The sequence below is a fragment of the Aedes albopictus genome, chromosome 1, assembly GCF_035046485.1.
Source record: "Aedes albopictus strain Foshan chromosome 1, AalbF5, whole genome shotgun sequence".
Classification (NCBI taxonomy): domain Eukaryota; kingdom Metazoa; phylum Arthropoda; class Insecta; order Diptera; family Culicidae; genus Aedes; species Aedes albopictus.
The window spans coordinates 283,271,840-283,295,903 of NC_085136.1; the positions used below are offsets into that span (position 1 = coordinate 283,271,840).

At 38.6% G+C, this 24,064-nt stretch overlaps 1 long non-coding RNA gene across 1 annotated transcript; it reads right to left on the minus strand.

Annotated features, from left to right (window-relative positions):
• Positions 1-13,305: 13,305 nt before the first annotated feature.
• LOC134287539 (uncharacterized) lies at positions 13,306-14,684 on the minus strand. The gene is made up of 3 exons (XR_009997366.1): positions 14,445-14,684; positions 14,279-14,380; positions 13,306-14,035 (listed from the first exon to the last, which is right to left on the minus strand). It is a non-coding gene; the product is annotated as an uncharacterized LOC134287539 (long non-coding RNA).
• Positions 14,685-24,064: the final 9,380 nt, after the last annotated feature.

Genomic DNA, 24,064 nt, shown 5'->3' on the forward strand with positions numbered 1-24,064 from the left:
AAAGAAGAGGGTTCGGATAGTAAGCACGAGTATCTACTCGAAAGAGACCAATCTTCACATACAACGGATAGTTACACCAATTGAAGTTGAGAATCAGGGCGGCGGTGTTGATTGCGTTACCAAGCTCCTTACGAGTGATCTTTTGAACATCTCCTTCCTTCATACGAATTGGTGCACGACAGAAAACTACGCAACGACTTACATCCAGCCTGGGGTGTAATTCTACGACAACCTCCGTACCGTCCAAAAGTTTTGTCATCTTCAGCAGCTTTTTAACCTGAGAATGGTTTCTCACTTTGAGCATATATCGGTCTCCTTGCGCTTCTAACGAAACTCCTTCGATTGGTCCACCAGTTGCAAATTCCACCGCTTTACCAACAATCAATGAAGGGATCCGTTGTCAGTGGAATCGCTTCGCTCTTACTTCGCAACGGCAAATAGAGGTGATTGGTCTTTTTAAATTCACTACACCGTCCAGGGTTGCCACTACTTACGGCCGTCATGGCCACGCTACCCTACTCTACCTAATTTTCAATGTTACCCAATACCGGCGTCGGAAATTCACAGAAATTATCAACCGGCAGAGGGGGTATTTCCGGCCTTGGCAGTTTTTTAACGGCAGCAAAAACGGCTATAACATTGTAACCCGACGGTTTCGATAATGTATTTAACCTTTCTCAAGGATTCTAAAAAGATATTTTAAACAGTTTTCGTTTTACAAATTTTGCCTATCGGATTAGGGCCCTATCTCTCTACACTAACATATGCTCGTTTTCATGTTGGATTTGAAATTTGGCTGTTCTATGTACGGAGTCATGGAGTGATGGCGTCCGCTATGGCTAATGATGATCAAAGTCATGCTATATTTTAACGTTTCAAAATTGTTTGCTAAAACTTTACTTATTGCGCTTGTACCGATTTTTTGAACCTCACTTAAGCTTTTTTATCGGATTCACAGCTTTTCAAAAAAGATCGCCTACGATTTTCACATTATTTTTATCGCCTATGCTTTGGTCGCTATTTGCTTCGACCGGACCCATAAGACAAACTGATGTGTGTTTGATTGTGTGAGAGTGTGTGAAGTGAGGAAGATTTAGCAAGATGTGTCTATTTGTGTGTTGGTTCTGTTTCCATTCTCTTCATTTTAATCTTCTGGTTTGTTTACCTTCCCTATTTCGTGAAGAATCCCTGCACAGATAGCATGAAGACCTTCTGTGTCGGTTCGTTTGTTGACTGCGTGTACATTGTTTTTTATGTGGCACATTTCTAGAACTGAAGAGTCTGTGTGTTATTTGCCCTGTCTATAATCTTCTCTCTTTTAAGTCCAACCGATGATTCTCTGCGATGCTGTGATACATTAGCGCTGTGCGTTCCCCGAGGCTGGTGATTTCGTGATTTGTTATCTTTTAAGAATCCTTGAGAAATTTCCATGCTTAATGGCTTGCAGTCAAAAAAGACCAAAATTTTGCATTTTGCCCCATAAACGTGGAATGGACTTCCACTGAATTCTGCTCCTGGGGTGGATACGCGCAATAGGATTTTCTTATTGGCTGGTATTCGCGTGGAATAGTGATCGGTTATGCGCGATGGTTGACCCGTTTTCAGGTCACATCAGGTGACTCCTAGATCGGCAAAGTACCCTACCCTACTAACAAAAATCCTTAATGAGACAACCGTATTGAGATTTTCGGTGTTCGTAATAACAGTTGTGTTACCAGCATTCCTACCCATCCTCGATGACCGTAAGGACGGTGCCTTTACTGACCTTGCTATAGTTGAGAGCTCTCTAACTGTGTACAATAAGAACGATGTGCTAATCCCATTTCCCCCCATTTCACCATAGACAAACTCGACTCATTACTACAATTCTAGTACTTCACCAATCGTGTCCTATGGAGAAATCAGAAATCAGTGATCAGATAAAGCGGTTTATTATTATTTTGCATTGATTTTCCAATTTCTAAAAGTCGTTGAAGCGTCGTACTGCTAGAAATGACCAAAATGGGAAAACGACACAACTGTCAACCCTGGCAGCTCCTAGAAATAGAATATTATTTCCCATTACCTGGCAATCCAACCTACACAAATAGTCTATCAGTCTGAATCCACCATCTAATATAAATTGAACAGTCCGGAAATAACCCATTTCTCGTCTTTCTTGGAAGTGAAAACATCTTGAAAGATGTGACTACCACTTCCGAAAGAGGAAGGAATCAGCAATCGGTCACTGTTTCACCCTCTGTAAGCCCGACCTAGACCTAGGATAGTTTGGCAGCTGGTATAACCTGCTCGTCTCATCATCAACCAATAGACCGCAGAACCACAAGTCCAATCGACTTGAATGCTCGAACACTGCTAGCTAGGCAGGAAAGTTAATCGATTCGTCCTCCACACATAAATAGCATTCATTTTATCTGGCAACGCTCCGGTCCCACCGGTAAGTTTCCATGAGGCTATTAACCACTAAATACATTTTCCAGACTGCTCCATTCCACCCGGAAGGTGCTTATTTCTTATCTCTCTTTCGTCTTCAGTACCCATCATCAATAAGCAAAGATGATTCGCTTCGTCCTTATAAACCCAAAAAAATCGAATCTGTAAAATAAAAAACTGTCGCGGGCGAAGAATATAATGAGGTTGAGTGGGACTCTGATTTTCGAATGAAGGTGATTTTTAAAATAGGGTATATGTACCATTCCTTGGCCTAATTTGCAAACCGCCTTGACAATTTTGACCATAACTCATGAATTAATAGCACTAGAAATAATATGTTGATCCTATTACACACTCTAGGCAATTCTTGTTTCACCAATTGGAAGTAAACTAACGTTAATATTCAAGAATTTACTTTATTAAGTTGAAAAGATTCGATGCGATGGTATGCAACGTTGGTCTATGGTACAAAAATTGGCCTATTAGTGGATACAACGTTGGCCTATTGCTTTACATGCACTAGAACCACTTATTATCTCATTTTTTCAATATTCCTGCTGAAGTATTACATCTGTTTGTTCACCAATCTCACTTGTAAATAACATTTTGGGAGCGAAATTTTCAAAAAACTGTAAATGAATTACTTAAACTAAAGTTCTTTCTTAATTTATTAACGGTAACAACGCAACCCCATTATTGTGTTATATTTTTACACTCACCGTACACAAAATCTTTCTTCCTGTTCGTTCTTTCTGGTTCTTACGCAAGCAATGTTGTTGACGTCACTTTATCGGCGTTGTTGACGTCACTTTAGTGATGGGCCAAGATTTGGGTACATAGTGAAAAAAATGTCCTCAATATTCGGCCCACATTCAATTTGTAAAATATTTATTATTCGTTGAAAACAAATATATAAGTTCAAAATAGAGTCTTTGACCGTCGCATCAAATGTTCAGTTATTGAAAAGTCAGTTCGAAATGTTCCAGATTCATGCCATTTATGATCATGTGTATAGACTACCCACTAAGCCGAAGAATCATGGCGTCTACTAAAGATAAACAAAGAGACATTTTCATTCAATTTTAATGCTCCAAAGTGCTAAAATTGAAACCAAATGTTACAGTTGTTTGCCGCATAGCTTTTCCGATATTCAGTTATGCGTGTTTGTTTGAGTTTTTGGTTACCGTTGAGATAGGCCGAACGAGGGGACTATGCCAACGAAGCATCCCGATACCCTATCAAACTTAATTGTGAGCCAAAGTTTTCGAGGCATCGCGAGTGCTGAATGTTCTCCACTGATACACACCAGGTTTCACTGATCAACAACAATCTTCTTCTCTATGCGGTATCGTCCTAAACACTTAGCAGATGGCTTTCAGCGGAAAAAATGCATTAAACTCAAAAGAACGATTTCAATTCATAGTTTACCTTCCTTTTTTGTGAATTTTAACTTAGGCTAATTCTACACACTCATAGTTTATATGAGTTTGTTTTTTAACCCTATTGCTACCGTTCGCAGTGTTTCCGGACACTTCATCTCCCCACCATACAATGAAATCCAAAGAGTCTTATCTTCACTATGCGCAATGTAATGTTGTTCTCATCTTCGATTATTCACTAGTCACTACACCTTCGCCCCAACTACCAATAACCGCCCCCTTCCTCCCTTCACATTCGAAAAGCTTATAATCGGATTGTGCGGTGTTTTCTCTTGATTTCGCACGCTTCCGATAGATAGCTACGATGACGTTCTGTCTGGGTTTGTCTGGATTGGCGTGTTGAATCATCATGCGAGGCAATTGTATGTCGCACGATGCCTGATAAGAAATTTACTAGCGGGATGAGTGGTAAAGTAATCGACATTAGTCTGGTGAGTATCAAAGCCGAGCGTTTAGAAATCTTTGGTGTGGAGGAATTCCACGGGGTCATGTCAGTCGATCCTGAGCGACCATTTCAAAAATATCTGAAACTTTGCACAGTTTTTCAATTTCATCTAAATCGCCATTTTTCGATATTAAACCTTCATATTCTCTCACGACTAACTTTTCAAAAGGGTGTATGCGAAAATAGTTCAAAAATATTCTAAAAGCTGTACAGCAAAAACGGATTGTTCGATTGTTATGAATTTTTCAGCAAAGTTAGATAACTAAATGATGATTCCTTAGAAAATATACACTGTAAAAAAATTATTTTTTTACTTTAAAAAAATATGATCTTTGTCACAAAAACTAAAATATCTCAAAACCCTATCTTTTTACCAACGTCAATTTTTTAGGGGAAATGGCCCATTATATCAGCTATCTACCATAAAATTTTGGTGATGGTAAACTGATAAACAAAAAAGTTATGACATTTCAAACACTTCACAATTTTAACATTTAGTAACAAAAAAAAAATTTTTTCTGTGTAAATTATTTCGAGAATTATATTTTGATGCTGATTTTATTGTAAAAGCTACCGCCTGAATTAAACAAGTTGTTTTCATGATATTTTTGTTTGATTATTCATAATTACTATTTGAAACTTAGACGCGATCCAGTCTTGTGATCAAAAATACGCGTATACGTCTAGTTTATCTGCAAAAAAAATACCTCTTAGAGAACATACTTTATGATCGGAAGAATGCGAGTAACTTCAACAACAACAAATGCATGAGAGGTACATACCACAGACAAACAGACGAAACGCCTAGAACAATTTTCGTGAAAATCCATCGCCCAGTTCACACTACCACCACCTGGTGGAAATGTTTCACGAAACACTGGCGCTAGTGTGAAGCGTCAAACGCAAAGAAAAACGATGGGCGCTCTTCTGGCTATGAAAGCCACAACCAAGATTCAAAGTGATCGTTAAAGGCGTGGTCAATGAAAATTTCGTCAGTGTTACGTTTGTTTGTCTGTATACATACCATGACAATGCTCACGAAAAAGCAAAAAAATACTACCGCTATGGATATTAAAAATTTTATAGTATTTTTTTTTCAGCCAAGCAAACAACACCAAACTAGTCAATAAAAACTAATAAGTGATTTTGTTTATTATAATCTAACGAACAACATGAACAGTCGCTTTTCCAAAGGTCTTCAACTCAACGCTCTCTTGTAGACCGTTTGATGAAAAAAAAAATGTTCAAAAGCGTTACGAAATCTCACCGAAAGCACCATAGATAAACTGAAAGAGACTGGTTATGCCCAAATGTCCACATTGAATACAAATTTACGCATTCGCACGTCCTGCCGTCTAGACTTTGACAAACGAACCAACTGTATATCATCGGTAAAGCAGAGCGCAGGAAGTTCGAAAACGACAACAACTGAGAAATTGCCAGAAGTGCTAAGTGCAGAGAGTCATGCCACCGTACCATCAGCGACATCTGTTTAAACAATTTAATCACGCCCCTTTTCAATAATGCTTTGAAATATCCTTCAACATCTATACCCATTTCAATATTTTTAACGTTGCAAAACACGCTGAATACCCATCTTGAAGAAGAGGGAAAACAGTTGTCCTCAAATGTAACAGCAAATTAATGAATAAACGACTAATGCGCGGAGGGCGTGATGAAATCGGAACATTACTGTACATATAATATACTCTCTCTCTTCTTGGCGTAACGTCCTCATTGGGACAAAGCCTGCTTCTCAGCTTAGTGTTCTATGAGCACTTCCACAGTTATTAACTGAGAGCTCCCTCTGCCAATGACCATTTTGCATGCGTATATCGTGTGGCAGGCACAAAGATACTCTATGCCCAAGGAAGTCAAGGAAATTTCCTTTACGAAAAGATCCTGGACCGATCGGGAATCGAACCCGTCACCCTCAGCATGGTCATGCTGAATACCCGTGCGTTTACCGCCTCGGCTATATGGGCCCTATATAATATACATAATACATAATAAAAACAGCTTGTTTTACTCACGCAAGGCCATTAACAATAAAATGAGCATCAAACTGCGATTTCCGGCCGAAATAATTTACACTAAAAAAAATATTACTAAATGTGAAAATTGTGAAATGTTTGAATTGTCATAACTTTTTTGTTTATTAGTTTATCATCACCAAATTTTTATGATCACCAAATTTTTATAATACAATGGACCGTTTTCCCTAAAAAAATACGTTGGTAAAAAGATAGGGTTTTGAGATATTTGAGTTTTTGTGACAAAAATGATATTTTTTAATGTGAAAAAAGATTTTTTTTTCACAGTGCAAATTTTCATAGGAATCACCATTTAGTTATCTAACTTTGCTGAACAATAAAATTAGCATCAAACTGCGATTTCTGACCGAAATAATTTACACAGAAAAAAATATTTACCAAATGTGAAAATTGTGAAATGTTTGAAATGTTATAACTTTTTTGTTTATTAGTTTACCATCACCAAATTTTTATGGTAGATTGCTTATACAATGGACCGTCTTGCCTAAAAAAATTACGTTGGTAAAAAGATAGGGTTTTGAGATATTTGAATTTTTGTGCCAAAAATTATATTTTTTCATGTTAAAAAAGATTTTTTTTCACAGTGTATATTTTCTTAGGAATCACCATTTAGTTATCTAACTTTGCTGAAAAATTCATAGCAATCGAACGAACCGTTTTGGCTGTGCAGATTTTTGAATATTTTTGAACCATTTTCACATACACCCTGTTGAAAAGTTAGTCGTGATTCAAAATAAAAATTTGGTATCGAAAAATGGCTATTTAGATGGAACTGAAAAACTGTGCAATGTTTCAGTTCAATAGAAAATCATGAATTAAAAAATTTCCTTAATTTTGATGCTGTTGCTTGGAATCGCTCTGTGGGATTGATCTTGTAATTTGTTGGTTGATATTTGTAAAAAATGATGTGAACTTCCTCATATTGTCCTAGAATCAGGCTGTTTGTCCTTCCAAGAAAATCAAGAAAAGGGTTATTTCTGAAAAATTGTAATAGTTTTAAAAGATCCAGAATGTAGGGAAGAGTTGAATGAATAACATCTGCATTGTGCTCATGCAAAATATTATGTCTAATATGTCTTTATCTCGTTCTGGTGTAACTGATTTGGATAAGTTTTATTTTTCAATACGAAACTCCAGCTTTCTCTTTATGCATCCAAGAAGGTTGGACTTGGTCTTCGGATTGCTTGATACTACATTCTTACGTCTTCGGTTTTATCGAGATCAGCTGCTACTGATCTATATAAGATGTATATTTCGAAATAATTCAAATTTTCTCAACTCCCTGGGCATAGTGCATCATTGTCCTTGCCTCACAATATACAAATTCATGCAGTAGAAGGCAAACAAGCCCTTCAATTAAAAACCGTGGAAGTGCTCAAAGAACACTATGTTGAAGTGAGGCAGGCCAAGTTCCAGAAAGAACATACCGCCAGTAGGGGTGACATTGGGCCTGGGGGGTAACTTTGTGCCAAAAATCAAGAAAGATGTTTAGCTCAAAAAACTAACATTTGTTATAGTGATCAACAAAAAGTTCATAGATTATGGTAAATCTAACTTGCGATGACCACCCGGTGTAGAAAAAAGTCACATTTTGTTGATTTTACATTAACAAAACGTGATGTGAATTTTATTGTTAGGGGTGCTGTACAAAATCGTTGTTTTAAAATGCCCAGCAGAAAACAGCTGAACACCGAACATGTAATGAATTGCTATTTTGTAGGTGTATTCAGCAGTTGTTTTGAAAAGTAATATGAGTTTTTATGGTTTTAAATGCTAATTTGCATTAAAAACTTATTTATTCCAGCGATTGTGCAAATCGTTCATTTTGGGGGTGACTTTGGTCCATATAAAAGCAATAAAATCAGCCTGAGAACCCTACAAATGTGAATTAAAAATACTGAGAGCATTCACATTATTTTATGCATAATTCGTGTAAAATGTGGAAATAAATGTTAGATTCATACGAAATTGAAAAAGCACGCATATCAGTTTATAGGTAGATGATAAATAAATATTACTTTCATCTTTTAATGATGCTAGTTAGAGTTATATTGAAGGGATAGCGGATGTATTGTATTGGACATTGATCGTTTTCTATGAATGTTGTCAAATTTTCACGTTTATTTGTCTGTGATGTTATTTTAAAGTGACTAGACACTGATAGGTTGTGCGAGAGTATCTATAAATTCAATAGTTTTGATTTGCAAGCGGTATTTTCTCAAACTGAACTATTTTGCTCGAATTTGATTGTTTGGCCCAATGTCACCCCCTAGAAGGGGTGAAATTAGACCAATTTCAATTAAGCTATATCATTGTCAAAATTAAAGTTAAAGCAATTATACCTTAAACATTCATTAATAATATGAAAATGAACGTGTCTATCGAATTCGACTTTGATTTAGAGCTGAAATATAGCTGTAACGACCTACAAAGGGATGGACTATGCAATTTTGGCCCAATGACACCCCCACTGACGGTAGATCAACAAAGAAGAAGAAGAAGATGTTTAGGATAGAGACGAACCAGCCAAGGGCTGAAAGTCTCTGTAATAAAGACAAATCAATCAATCAATCAAGAAGAAGAAGAAGAAGAAGAAAAAGAAAAAGAATAAGAAAAAGAAGAAGCAGAAGAAGAAGTAATCTAGCTCATGGTCAGTGGATAACTGACACTGAGGAAGATTACAGGTGATATTCAAAATAAGCGTATCTGTCAAAGGATAAGCAAAAGAGGGCGGAATCAAAAGGCACAGAACTGATCACACTCATTCAAAGAGGGTTCAGTACAAGAGCATCTTTTGTCATCTTATTCTATCATTTTTTTCATATTCAACCTTCTATTTCCTGTTTTATGATTTTCAACTTCTATTTTCATTCTCTATCCCTTATTTTCCTTTTATATGTTTTTCTGCATTCTGTTTTTCTACTTCTATGTTTTTTAACCGTCTTTCGCCCATTTTTTATATATTCAGATTTTAATGCTTTGTGTTTCCTGAATTATTTTTTTCTTATATTTCTTTTGTTTTAATTCATTTTCTTTTTTTTTCTATCTTTTGTCTTCTATTTTCTCTATCATTCTTGTCTTCTCTTTTATCTTCTGTATCTTCTCTATTTTCTGTACCTACTTTATTTTTTCTATCTTTTCCATCTAACCTATCAATATCTTATTTTTTCATCTTCTCTTTATTCTTTAACTTCTGTATATTATCTAAATTTTCCATATTCTCTATATTCTCTGTCTTCTTTATCACCTCTATCGTCTTTTTATTATCTTTCTTCTCTTATTAATCCTTTTTCTGAATTTTTCCTATCATCTGTATCGTTACTATCTTCTGTGTTTGAATTTAACAAGGTTCATTAGAACTATGAGCTCAGAAGAGGGTCAAGTGCAAGCTGCTCTCGGAAAGAAGAGCAATTGACGGAGTGTCAGGACTGTGATCGAACCCATGTTCATCCACTTATGAAGCGAACGTGTGACCACTGCGCCACAGGCCCCGACATTTCCCTTCTTTATCCTCTGTTTCTTCTCTATGTTCGCTATCTTCTTTTCTATCTCCTCTTTTTCTTTAACATCTCTATCTTCAATATCTTCACTGTAATTTCTATCTTCTCTATCCCGTCTATCTTTCTTATTTTCTCTTTCTTATCTATTTTCTCGATTTTCTCTTTTGTCTCTATCTTCTCTTTCTTATCTATCGTCTTTATCTCTCTTAAGTTTGTATATTATCTATCTTCTTTATCTTTTCTATCTCCTTTATCTTTCCTATCTTCTCTCTCTTATCTCATTTTTCATTTATTTAGTTAACATCAAATTCATGATAATACTGAATCAACAATTTGCCGCCATCATACTCGATTTGCAGCTGCAGCTCTCCAACGTCGGTCACGCCCAACACTCGCCAGATCACGCTCCACCTGGTCCGCCCATCGTGCTCTCTGCGCTCCACGCCTTCTTGTACCAACCGGATGGTTAGCAAACACAAAACTTTGCAGGGTTGTTGTCCGGAATTCTTGCAACATGCCCTGCCCACCGTATCCTTCCAGCTTTGGCCACTTTCTGAATGCTGGGTTCGCCGTAAAGTGCAGCGAGCTCGTGGTTCATCCTTCTCCGCCACACACCGTTCTCCTGCACGTCGCCGAAGATCGTCCTTAGCACCCGTCGCTCGAAAACTCCGAGTGCTTGCAGGTCCTCCTCGAGCATTGTCCATGTCTCGTGTCCGTAGAGAACCACCGGTCTTATTAACGTTTTGTACATGATACATTTGGCGCGGGGGTGAATCTTTTTTGACCGCAGTTTCTTCTGAAGCCCATAGTAGGCACGACTTCCAGTGATGATGCGCCTTCGTATTTCACGGCTCACGTTATTGTCAGCCGTCAGCAAGGAACCGAGGTAGACGAATTCTTCTACCACCTCGAAAGTATCCCCGTCATCTATCGTAACATTGCTGCCAAGGCTTGTCCTGTCTCGCTCAGTCCCACCTACCAGCATGTACTTTGTCTTAGCCGCATTTACCACCAGTCCGACCTTTGCTGCTTCGCGTTTCAAGCGGGTGTACAGTTCTGCCACCGTTCCAAATGTTCTAGCAATAATATCAATGTCATCCGCAAAACAGACAAATTGGCCGGATTTCGTGAAGATCGTACCCCGGCTGTTGAGCCCGGCTCGTCGCATAACACCTTCCAGGGCGATGTTGAATAGTAGACAGGAAAGTCCATCACCTTGTCGTAGTCCCCGTTGAGATTCGAACGAACTGGATACCCGAGCAGAAGGGAATAGCAACAGCATAATAAAATATGTTATTTTGACAAAATAACTGAGTACCGGAAAGAGTTATTTTCATGTTATTAACATAACATATCATGTTATAATCTTGTCTGTCATAAGCGGCAAAATAACAAAAATCATAACAAAAAAAAATACCTGGAAGACCAGTCAAATAACACATTTTGTTAGTTTCAATAACAACTTAATAATAGCGCATTTGTAAAATTTTCCAATAACAAATTTTGAGATCAAAATGTTATTGATAACAATATAAAATCAAAATGAGTTATAGTATCAAAATCATAACAAAGTAATTTATAGTATCATACACAGCTAAACGCGTTTGGTAACTTTTACCGAAATCTTAACTGCTGAGCGTTCGGTAATGGATTTTACCGGAATTCTGTAAACAATTTCAAAATTTCGGTAAAATATAATCGTTTATCTGTCAAACTTTAACGAAGTTCGGTAAATGTTGCCAGCCTACCTATTTATTTTCGGTAAACAAAACTAAACGGTTGAGATTTCGGTTACATATTAGCGAAGTCGGTGATTTCATCTAAGTGTGTAAATAATACCCCAGACAGACATGTGATACGAGTGTGATTCCTGCACAACGGTACGCAGTGTCAAGAAAATTCTAACAAGACTGACTTGAACTGAGAGAATTTTCAGTATGGCACTCATTTCAAGCGCAATTGTACAGTGATTCTTGTATCACATGTGTGTCATAAGTATAACAGTACAAGTGGGTAATGGTGCTCGTTTGGCGAGCTGTTGTCAGGTCCTACGGAGCATTTTAGAAAAAAAAGGCACAAGACCTCTTGGGCCCTTTTCAAATTTTGCTCCAGAAGTGTGAATAATAATAAGTCTATCATAAAATTTGGAGCAACATTTGAAAAGGGCATACAAGCAATGGTAAACAATGACTTCACACGTCGCTCCTGAGCCAACCCCATGAAACGGCTGTCATCCACATACAACTTGATTGAAGCCAAAAATATGGTGCTGGACGTGGTGCTGATTTGAATCGGCGGTTGCATAAGGCTGAAAACACAGTGATTGTTTCTGTTGGAGCAGGTGCGACATTCAAATTTAGTTTACTTTAGTGTTGTTTTAAATGGGCTAAATGTATTTTCATACTTGTGCGTCTTGTAAATTTAACAAAGAACATTAAACTCATTAAACCATATGTGGAAATTATCGTTATTCGATCACGAATTTATCTTCGCGCGACAGAGTTCGCTTCCGCACGTAGCAGATTGGTCAGCAGACTGAAATTTCGTAAACAAACCCGTAGCGCCCCACCTAAGGTGGCGGCTTCAAGAATTAACGCTTTCTTCAGGGGGTTGTCCTGAGCCCACATCAGCTTATTCATAAAAACTAAGACCGTTATCAGATAGAGTAAACATCGATCTTTCGGATAACGGTGTTCATTTTCGTGGGCGGGCTACTGTTAGGCCCTACGGAGCGTTTTCGAAAAAAGGCACAAGACCTCTTGGGCCCTTTTCAAATGTTGCTCCAGAAATAGGGGGATTCACTAAACAGCATAAACCGTTGATTAAATATCATCCTGCGTAAATATCGCGAACACTAAGGCGATCTTTGATTATTTCATTCACAATATAATTATACATTTCAATAAGCAGATAATCATGGCACTCAGGGGGGAACAATCACGCAATTCAAACGAAAAGTATCTTTATGCAATTCAATATCATAATTTATATATTATATAACTCGTTTTGGTATCATAATGGTCGTTTTTTTCGAACGGGTTCATTATGCAATGAGTTGCATAATGAAAATTAGTTGTATAATGTTCATAATGCAACTCATTTGAGTTGCATTATGAAAAAATCATTGCATAAAATTTTGCATGGAACTCGTTGCAAAACTCAAGTTTTTCAGCACTCTTCGTATTTATCCAACTCGGCAAGCCTCGTTGGATAAATGTACGACTCGTGCGGAAAAAATCACCTTTTTGCAACTCGTTACATAAAGAACTATTTTAATACAAAAAAAAATCTACATCGACATGGCCTTGAACTCCCCCCCCCTCCCCTCCTAGAGCTATAACCTAGACACCTAGTAACGCTTATAAGTGTAACAGAAATTTAACATTATTCGGTTACCATGACCGCCCCTTCAGGAAGAAAAACCCCATAAAAAGGTTAATTAAGAGTGTTTAGAGTGTTCAGTATTAACGCCTTGACTGTACTATAGAAATTAAATTGGAAATTGATTCTGTTAATTGTGTAAATTGTAAAATTCAGGCTTTTGTCATCGTCGTGGTCCAGCAGACGATTGCATTGGTACCGGCAAGGCAATATTAAGTTGGATCCACTCGCAAATCCATGGACGAACACAAACGTTTGCTTACTCATACTGTTTACTTCCTGATGGTGACGTTTCCGGCTCAGCAGTTGCTTTTCGATGTCCGGCCGTGTAATTAATCGCTGTGGATTACGGTTATGAGTCAGCATCGACCTGTCATCCAAACCTGACCGAAGGTCATCATCGAAATTCCTTCTGTAACTTCTGCCGGCACGAGCCATTCGACTATCGCGGTTCCGTACGTATGATTCCTCCTTTCACATCAGATAATAGTCGGTTAGATTCCCGGAGCCATCTGTTGACATTTTCTATCAGCTCCTCCGGCGCTCGAAAAATACGAACTTCCCGGCGACAAAGTACTTTTCATTCAGACTGAAGCGCAGTCATTTCACCCTTCCGTTGAAGTTGTACCGGTGAACTGCCTTGTGCGAAATAATATTTATCATCTGGGCCTCGTCCGTTCTGTTGACCACCACCACCATAGGATGCACCTGCACCCGTTTGGGGAAAGATCCAGCGCGATGTAGTTGAACTCGCTATTAGGCGAGAGGGTGCGTTATTTGTTGCTAGAATAAAAAAACAATTGTCAGTCAATGGTTCAAGATACCGTACGACGAATATTTTACACGCTCGCGTCAGATTACCCATTTTTTCATTGCTATCTCTGTCGCTCTTCAAGAGGCCCCATTTAAAAATACCCATTTTCAAGTTGGGCGGCCCAACTTGAAAATGGGTATTTTTAAATGGGGCCTCTTGAAGAGCGACAGAGATAGCAATGAAAAAATGGGTATTCTGACGCGAGCGTGTACTTCTTCAAACGAAAATTTGGATCCGATTATCCACCGAACTGATGACAGCTTTCCCATCGGCACTGATCAGCGCAGGACACCTTGTCGGTACACGAAGCCGAGCTAGAAAATAACATCGATGCACTTCGTTATCACACCCACAATTTATCATGCTGCGGATACTTACCTTTATGGGTTAAAAAACTATTTAAGTAGTATATTTGTACAAAACACTATTTAAAATCTATCCACAACATCCGTGCAACTCTTGGGGAGACAATGTTTTTGTTTCTCTCGCGCGCCGTGTACTTCGTTGACGGCAAAAACGAAACGTCAAAGTGTAGGTTTGAATTATAGACACTATAAATAGCATAGACTCGCGGAGACATTGTTGAGCAATACGATTTTAGTGTTTTACCGGTTTCATCGTAAATTGTACCGAGTAAATATGACGTCACACAGATCATTGTCGCAATTGAACTCGTGACGTCATGTTCGTTTGCCTACACGAACTTACAATCCGTTTGGGTACAGTTGTTTTCGCCTCTGCGAGTATATGATATCTATATATAATGTCTATATTTGGACGAGGAGCGGTGTCGGTAGTGGTGGTAAGCGTGGTTGCCTCTCACCCTAGTCGGTCTAGGTTCAAGCCTAGTCGACGCCGTCGGTATTTCTGAGACAAAAATATCTGGTCACGCCTTCCCTTAGATAGGAAAGCAAAGCCGTAGGTCTTGGATCATGTGTTGTTGGGTTCGATATGTAGGGTGTCAGGTGTGTGTGTGGATGTCTCCCGGGCCGTCCGTGTTTTAGCTGTAACCTCGACTCCACTTGACAGAAATGTCTTGCGATTTTGCTGAAAATGTTACAGAATAGGGGCCATCCATAAACCACGTGGTCATGCAAGGGGGGGGGGGGTGGTGTTAGAGCAAAGACCACGGTCCATACAATTTTTGTTTTTGTATGAACAAAAAAACACGCGGGGGAGGGGGGTTGGTTCGGAATCTCCCAAAAATGACCACGTGGTTTATGAACAGTCCCATACTTAATATTCAATACTGCTGCTCTGCCCCCACTCGCATAACAGTCCCATTTGACTTTTCATCATTTTTGAGTTAACGCTATGAATCGTCATCATTTTCGATGTACTTCCAAAAACAATAATAAAAATTACGAATTTTTATGTGAATGTGTGAAAAAAATACCAAGTCATGAGCGTCCCATATCAAAAGTACCCGCATAACAGTGTGAAAATTTCAAAATGATCGAAATATTTTTCAAACTTTGGCGATTTTTCAAAGTTTTATATAGAAACAAGTTTTCAAACTTCAAATGCCTTTTTCTCAATTCCTACTTTTTACAAATGGGACTGTTATGCGAGTGGGGGCAGTGCTCTCCTTGCAAACAGCGAGAGAACATTTCTGGCGTTCGATTTGAATAGGTCGAATCTACATAGGAATTAGGACATGCTCAAATCGAACGCCTGCTTTCTGTCACGACGTATTCGGAAAAAGGCAAGACATTTTTGTCTAGTAGAGGCGTCGGGTTAGTACCAGAAATAGGTGGACGTTAATCCAACGATGTAGCTGATGCCGAACGGTGTCGGCTGGCCAGAAGTAAGTCCTCAAGTAATACACAGGGTCAAATATTTATTTGACAAGGAATGATCTAACAAACATATAATCAAACAAGATAATTGATGATTATTGTAGTGTTATTTATTAATGATCAAATATTTGCATAGTCTCAATAACAAAATAATAACTGAACTTGTTCTACAACAAAACATGCTATTGAAATATTATTTAAAAGCGATATATCAATAGCACGCTCATAACAAAATAGGATTGTCCAACAAAACATGTTATGGAAAGGTAATGCTTCAATAATTTAATAATAACAAACCAAGATATAAAAACACGTTTTGTGATTTCGTTGTTATAATTTTGATATTCCCAACTGCTCGGGTAGTTCACCCGAAATCCTTACGCTGTTCTGCACACCGTCCATCGTTGCTCTTATCAGTCTAGTCAGCTTCCCGGGAAAGCTGTTCTCGTCCATAATTTTTCATAGCTCTGGGCGGTCGATACTGTCGTATGCCGCTTTGAAGTCGATGAACAGGTGATGCGTTGGGACCTGGTATTCACGGCATTTCTGGAGGATTTGCCGTACGGTGAAGATCTGGTCCGTTGTCGACCGGCCGTCGATGAAACCGGCTTGGTAACCGGCTTGACTACTAACTGGTGCAGACAGGTGGCCAACTTTTCCGGGCCCATCTTGATGAGTTCCACTGCGATACCGTCCTTACCAGCCGCTTTGTTGTTTTTGAGCTGGTGGATGGCATCCTTAACTTCCCTCAGCGTGGGAATGGGCTCGTTCCCGTTCTCTGCTGCACCAACATAGTCATTTCCTCTGCTGCCTTGGTCCTCCGTACCTACATTCTCTTCGCTATTCAGGTGCTCGTCGAAGTGCTGCTTCCATCTTTCGATCACCTCACGTTTGTCCATCAGGAGGCTCCCGTCCATATCCCTGCAGATTTCGGCTTGCGGCACGTAGCTCTCTCTTATCTACACAGCAAAAATTTCTGAAAATTACACCCGACGTAAACAAATTTGACTTATAAATGTCAATTCCATCTCATTGAATTTTATATCATACAATTTCTTGTATAGAATGTTGAACACAAGCTTCATACTGAGAGCAGGCTGTAAATTTACAAACTGTTGGAAAAATGAGTGCGATATGACGGGGTCCTTTAGTTACAGGTGATATGATGTAACATTGTTTAACTGTGTAACTACTCTATCTTCTGTTTTTTTTTCTATCTTCTGTATCTTCTTAACATTCTCTATGTTCATAATGTTCTCTTCTCCTCTGTTATTTTCTATCTTCTGTCTCTTTCCTATCTTATCTATCTTCTGACCCGTGGAAGCATGAGGTAGGATTTTGTGAGGTCCAGAGCTATGTTGGACGCTCTTTGTATCGATTCACCGTTTTGCAACGCAATCTGTAGCCTTAAACTTGTTTTAGGTACTTCCAGAAACTTAGGTCAACATTTAGTATACATTTTGTGTGTTGCATAGTATAATTGTAGAGGCCATTGATGAACAACGTTATATGCAAAGGCAAATCCACCAGAGATTTTGCAGGTAATGCCAAAGTTGTTGACGAGGTCACGAACTGTCTGGGGTTGGATGCATCATTACCGCGTGGTTCAGCATCCAACCCCAACGTCAAGGCTGCATAAATCAAAGCACAAAAGAACAAAGCAGTTACCTAACAGTAACCTGTCCCTGTCTCAGCCATCATTACTGTTACGGAAAAATTAATAAACATGAACACGTTCCAAGTGTCACCACACCACTAACAGAACGATGTTGACTGAAGGTGTCGACCGCCAGCCAAACGAGAACAACAACGGCGGTTGACAACCGCTGCTTCCTTCGCACAAGGTCCTTCGTCATCCTATAAGGCGCGCACTGTCAGTCAGAGCTGGAAGAAAAATGTGATCCGGGATGAAAAACTGGAGAAAGGATGAATTTCTTCGGAATTTTCTTCTTTTCTAGCTCTGCGGTGGAAAAGCTGTCAGCGATAAATTAGTTTTCTTGCCCCGGATGACGGCGATGGGGACAATGCGTCGTCGCTACCGACCGGCATCGAATGGCCTACGAGAAGGAGGTTCCCCGGTTGGAAGCAAATAACAAATTTGTAACAGTATAAGAACGAATCTTGCAAGCATATTCTGGTTTAGGATTTTCGTACGAAACGTCTCCATTACCGCTCAGCTATGGGCGAGTGATTGCATCATCACTTGGTAACTCCATCCACATTGACCATTAGTTTGACATTTTACCAATCAGTTACAGGGGATGGCCAAAATGTTTGGGATAGGCAACTTTTTTTCTCTCATAAAAAAGTTCAACAAGCTATAACTTTTCATAGAGTGCATAAAAAAATCTCAAATTTTGACTGCTTATCAACCTGTTATGTGTGCATCATTGGTACAAATTTGGGCTCGATTGATTAATATTTCGCAAAGTTAGAACCGTTCGCGTAAAACACTATTTTTCAGATAACTCATTTTTGGGGTGTCATATCTCGGAAATCAGTGAACCGAATTGAATTAAATTTTGAACGTACGCTAACAATATGTGAATGCTTTACAAACTATTAAAACATAGATACTTTTTAAACGTTGAAAAAAGTTATCATGGATTGACAATTTTTGGATTTTTCTCGAAAAAATATGATTTTTTACATTTATGTCAATAAATTTTAGTATTGATATCCAAAGATTTTCCACTTCTGTTCTCAAGTTATCTCTAATCAGATATATTAGAACCTATTTAGATTGAAGGAAGAACACATTTAGTAATTTTTGTGTGGTATTGTAAATTTGACTTATTTTCCTCTATATGGGTAAAATTTTCAATCCGGTATAACTTAATTCGCCGTGAGAAAATATTACATTTTATAATGTCGTATTGTCTAAATAATAGTGTTTTACCCGAACGGTTCTAACTTCACGAAAAATTAATCAATCGAGCCCAAATTTGTACCAATGATGCACATATAATAGGTTGACAAACAGTCAAAATTTGAGATTTTTTGATGCACTCTATGAAAAGTTACAGCATGTTGAATTTTTTTGTGGGAGAAAAAAAGTTGCCTATCCCAAACATTTTGGCCATCCCCTGTACTTTATTATAATAAAGTAAGGCTAAGGGCTTCTATTATCGTTTTTGACTCGGGTTGGTGCGCAAGGCACTCTGACCGACCAACCGACCAACGGTGAAAGGTCAAGATTTGTGAAGAAAGATGGAAAACTGGCATCTACCCGTCTCGGCCGGTCGCTACTGCTGCGAGTGACTGACTGCATTTCCAGCTTTCCCGTTGCTTCCGGTTGCGTTGCGTTGATGGTCAGTCTTGGTCCTACCTACATCCATAACAAAGTGCAACTAGAGTGCCTCTGTACCTACCGTCAGTGGTGAGGTGAATGATGACCTGTTCTTGAGCTTGGGATGATTGGAATTTATTGCTTCTTGTATGGGTTGAATGGAAGTGGAATGTGACAACCTGTTGTCGTCACGGTTAAAGGTCAGCTTCATTCATGATTGTTATCGATGTACTTCTGTTTAAGTTATGTTGTTCATGTATTTTACCTTGGTACTTAGAGAAAGCAATGTTAAGTGACGTTTTATTATTTACAGAGGCATACAGTCTCGAAAAAAAAGATTTGGTCACCTCCTAAAATGAAACTACCAGATTCTAGACTTTTCCAGAAGATGCTGCTAGACACTACAAAATAAGGCTTGTGGGTCCTTCTTGGGCTTCTTTATACTTCCGGAAAAAAAGCTTCTGAACACTTCCGCAAAAGGGACCTGAACATTTTTAGATACGACTCCTAAACACTCCCAGAAAAGGCTTCTAGACACTTTCAGAAGAAGCTTCAGGATACTTTCAGAACAGACTTCAGAGGAGGCTTCTGAACGCTTACGGAAAAAGCATCTATGCCTTTTGTGGAAGGCTTCTGGAGACTTCCAGATATAACAGACACTCGCAGAAGAGACTTCTACACAACCTCTGAAGAGGATGTTGGATACTCGAAGAGCTTCTAAAAACTTTGTAAAGGTGTGAGTGTTCAACATAGCCATGTTGCGGGTGATGGGTTCGATTCCCGGTCAGTTCAGAAACTTTTCGAAACGGAAATTTCCTTGATTTCTTTTTAGAGTATCTTCTTGCTCAAGTAATGTTCTGATCACCAACAAGTCTTGAAGAGGTTTTAAGAACCGTCATTAAACATTATACATTTTATTTTGGTTTTATTATTGTTTTAAGAACCCCTTCTAGTCTATTTAACTCAAAAGTGTTACTTCGGATGCAAAATGGTCATTGGCAAATGAAGTTCACAGTTAATATAGAAGTCCTCATAGAAAACTAAGCTGAGAAGCATACTTTGTCCTAGTGAGGACGCCAGGCCACAAAGAAGAAGGAAAAGTTGTGCTAATAAGATTTACTGATGTTCACATTCCGCATCCGTCACCCTTTTTAGTGGTGTATCGTCAAAATAGGTGCTTTTTTGTATTTTTTTGGAAATGCTTCATGATTTTTTTTTAAAATTTATTACTTTTGACGATGGAAAATAGATTTTGCAGATCCTTGATGTTCGATTTTTATCGATGAATAAGTGTAAAAGTTCCAGGTCACCTTAAGGCCTTCAATATTCTAAAGAATTTAAGTCATATGCTCTGTAAGCTCCTGAATTGTAACAATTGTGCATCAGAATTCTCTTAGGGCTGCGAAGCTTAAGCGGACTGTTGCTTTCGTTTTGTTTGGATATTGTATGATATCTACACAATACTTGAGTTGAGGCATATGTGGTCAACAGAATATTCCACAGCGTCGCAGTTCAATCGCAATCCAGAAATTTATTCAAGCATTACCCCCCTTTTGGCTCTTTTGAAAAACCATCAAAAAATTTCACTCGTTATGCCTCCGAAATGTGTCAAAAGACTATTTTAGAAAATCTTGCATGGATTGCTTCATAAAGTATTCCACAAATTTCTTCAGAAATCTATCAGTGATTCCTTCCAAAACTTCCTTCCAAATTCCTTCCAAAGAGATTATGATAAAAAAAACCCTAATTAATCCACCTAGCGGTGATGGCGCCTTTCTCGTGGCTTCGAAAACACATTTCAACACAACTCAAGTGACATGTTGATGAATATCGCACTTTCATACTTTAACAAAAATCCATTTTATGGCATCAGAGATCATATCGTTTATCTGGTTTTTGATTTTTGAGCCGCAATCTTGCATTTTGAGCAGCCGTTTATTATTAAAGTCCGGCAGCTTGGAAATTCTGTTCAGATACACCCATATTGATTGGTTTTAAAGCCCAAAACTCCATTAAACAGCCGCCATTTTGAATGTTGAGACGCCTTCTTGGATATTCTGGTAGCTATTTTTGAACTCCGGTTGTCTTCCCCATACCAAATATGCCCATATTGAATGATTTTAGAGCCTAAACCTTCATTAAACAGCTGTCATCTTGAAGTTTATGCCGCCATCTTGAATTTTGCGACGCCATGTTGGATATTTTGGTCGCTATCTTGGATATTTTAACCGTCATTTTTGGACTCCAGACTTCGTCCCAATACCAGATATACCCATATTGTATGGTTTTGGAGCCTAAAACTCCATTAAACAAAAGTCATTTTGAGTTTTGAGCTGCCATCTTGGATTTTAGACCACCATCTTGGATACTCTGTTTGTCATTTTTGGAGTTCAGATTTCTTCCCCATATCAAATATACCCATATTATCAAGTCCTATAACTCCATTAAACAGTCGCCATCTTGAATTTTGAGACGCGATTTCGGATATTTTGGTCGCTATCTTGGATATTTTAATCGTCATTTTTGGACTCTAGACATCTTTCCAATACCAAATATTGCATAGATTTAGAGCCTGAAACTCCATTAAACAGCCGCCATATTGAATGTTGAACCGCCATCTTGGATATTCTAGTCGCCATTTTTGGACTCTGGATATCTTCATCATACCGAATATACCCATATTGCTTGGTTTTAGATCCTAATATTCCATTAAACAGCAGCCATCTTGAATATTGAATCGCCATCTTGAATTTTAGACCGCCGTCTTGGATATTCTGGTCGCCATCTTTGGAGTCCAGACTTTTTCCCCATACCAAATATACCCATATTGCATGGTGTCAGGTCCTTAAACTCCATTAAACATTCGCCATCTTGAATTTGGAGCCACTATCTTGGATGTTAGACCGCCATCTTGGATATTCTGGTCGTCATTTGTGAACTCCGGACATCTTCCACATACCAAATATACCCATATTGCATGGTTTTAGAGCCTGAAACTCCATTAAACAGCCGCCATCTTGAATATTAGGCTGCCATCTTGAATTTCGGACGCATATCGTGAAATTTCTGGTGTCCCGTGTTCATTTCCGCATAAAATTCGTAAACCATGCTAAAGGTTACAAAAATCGCCGCAGTTTGATAAGCCGCATGATGGGGCTTGGTTCAGTTTTATATACGACCAGTTCCACCGGTGCTGGTCTGAATCACTGAAATAACTCCGGAACGCCTCGACCTATCCGAACCATTTTTTATAACAAACAATGCGGTAAAATTCCGGTTTGATTCAAGGCGGAAAATCCGCCAATGGGAAGTGCCTTAAAAATGAGTGAACCTTTTTTACGCACAGACATACATACATACACAATAGACTGGGTTAACAAAGTCGATTTTCTGGAACACAGCTTTTTCGATTCCTTTTGGAGTCCAAAACAACTGTGCAAAATTTGGGATCGATTGGTTGCGTCCCCGTATTCCGCATTGCAATTAAAATTTGTATGGAGAAACGTGCTATTTTGCATTTTTCTCCTAAATTGATTTTTTTTTGTCTTAAACGATCTAACTAATGACGTTGAGCCTAGGATATGCTGAAAAACTTTGCCGAAGTTAGTAAAGGGGTCCAACACTTGTGAAACAAGATATAACGTGCAGATTGCCCAGTGATGCTTAACATTTAACATGTAAAGGAATAACATCAATAACATCAACAAAATCTCAACTTTTGTCCTAAGTTACCAAGGGAATAACTTTTTTCACAAGCATCGGATCACTTTGCGGTCTTCGACAAAGTTTTCCGGCTTATCCTAGGCTAATGTCATTAGTTACATGGTGTTAGACAAAAGAATTCAAATTATGAATAAAATGCAAAAAAGTACGTTTTCTCATACTAAATTCCATACAAATTTCATTCGCAATGCGGAATACGGAGATGCAACCAATCGCTTCCAAATTTTGCACAGTTGTTTTGGACGCCAATACAGATTGAAAAAACTTTGTTCTGGGTTGATGCGATCAAATTTAAAATTTCTCCATACAACGTTGACCCACTCTAATACACACATACATACATCATCTCAACTCGACGAACTGAGTACTGATTTGTATATGTGACTTGACCCTCCGAGCCTTCTATCGAAAATTGTTTTTTTCTGAGTGAACATATAGCCTTTCAGTACACTTCGGTGTACGAGATAGGCAAAACAATACTTTCGAGCTTATCTGCTATAGAATTTGTTTAACTATAGATTGAAAGATCTTTTTTAATAGAAAATTTTAGAACTTTCGAATGAGGGTTAAAAAGCTGCGATAAGTTTGACCATTTTCAAGTAATAACCAGTTTTAGACAAGCAAGGTCAAAAACGTCTTCTTCTTTATGGCTCTACGTCCCCAATGGGACTTGGCCTGCCTCGCTTCAACTTAGTGTTCTTTGAGCAATTCCACAGTTGTTAATTGAAGGGCTTTTTTTGCCTGCCATTGCATAAATTTGTATATTGTGAGACAAGTACAATGATACACTATGCCCAGGGAGTCGAGAAAATTTTCCGACCGGAACGGGAATCGAACCCGCCGTCTCTGGATTGGCGATCCATAACCTTAACCACTAGGCTAACTGGAGACCCAAAACATGTAAAGTTCAATTACTATGTAACGGTTGAGACTTGAACATATGCGTACCCATTTTTTTCACCATTTATTATCCTCTATCACTCCTTAAAAAGTTTGCATTCACCCATCGGGATCCCCTGGAACTGGTTCCAGAACACTACCGGTTCAGATATGGTATGATACTGTTTTCCTGCTAACCATTCATCAGGTTATCGAAAATGCCGCTGTTTGATGTGTCGCATGCATGGGTTTGGTTCTCTTTTATATTTGGCAACTTCCGGCGGGACATCCGGAACCGGTTCCGGAAC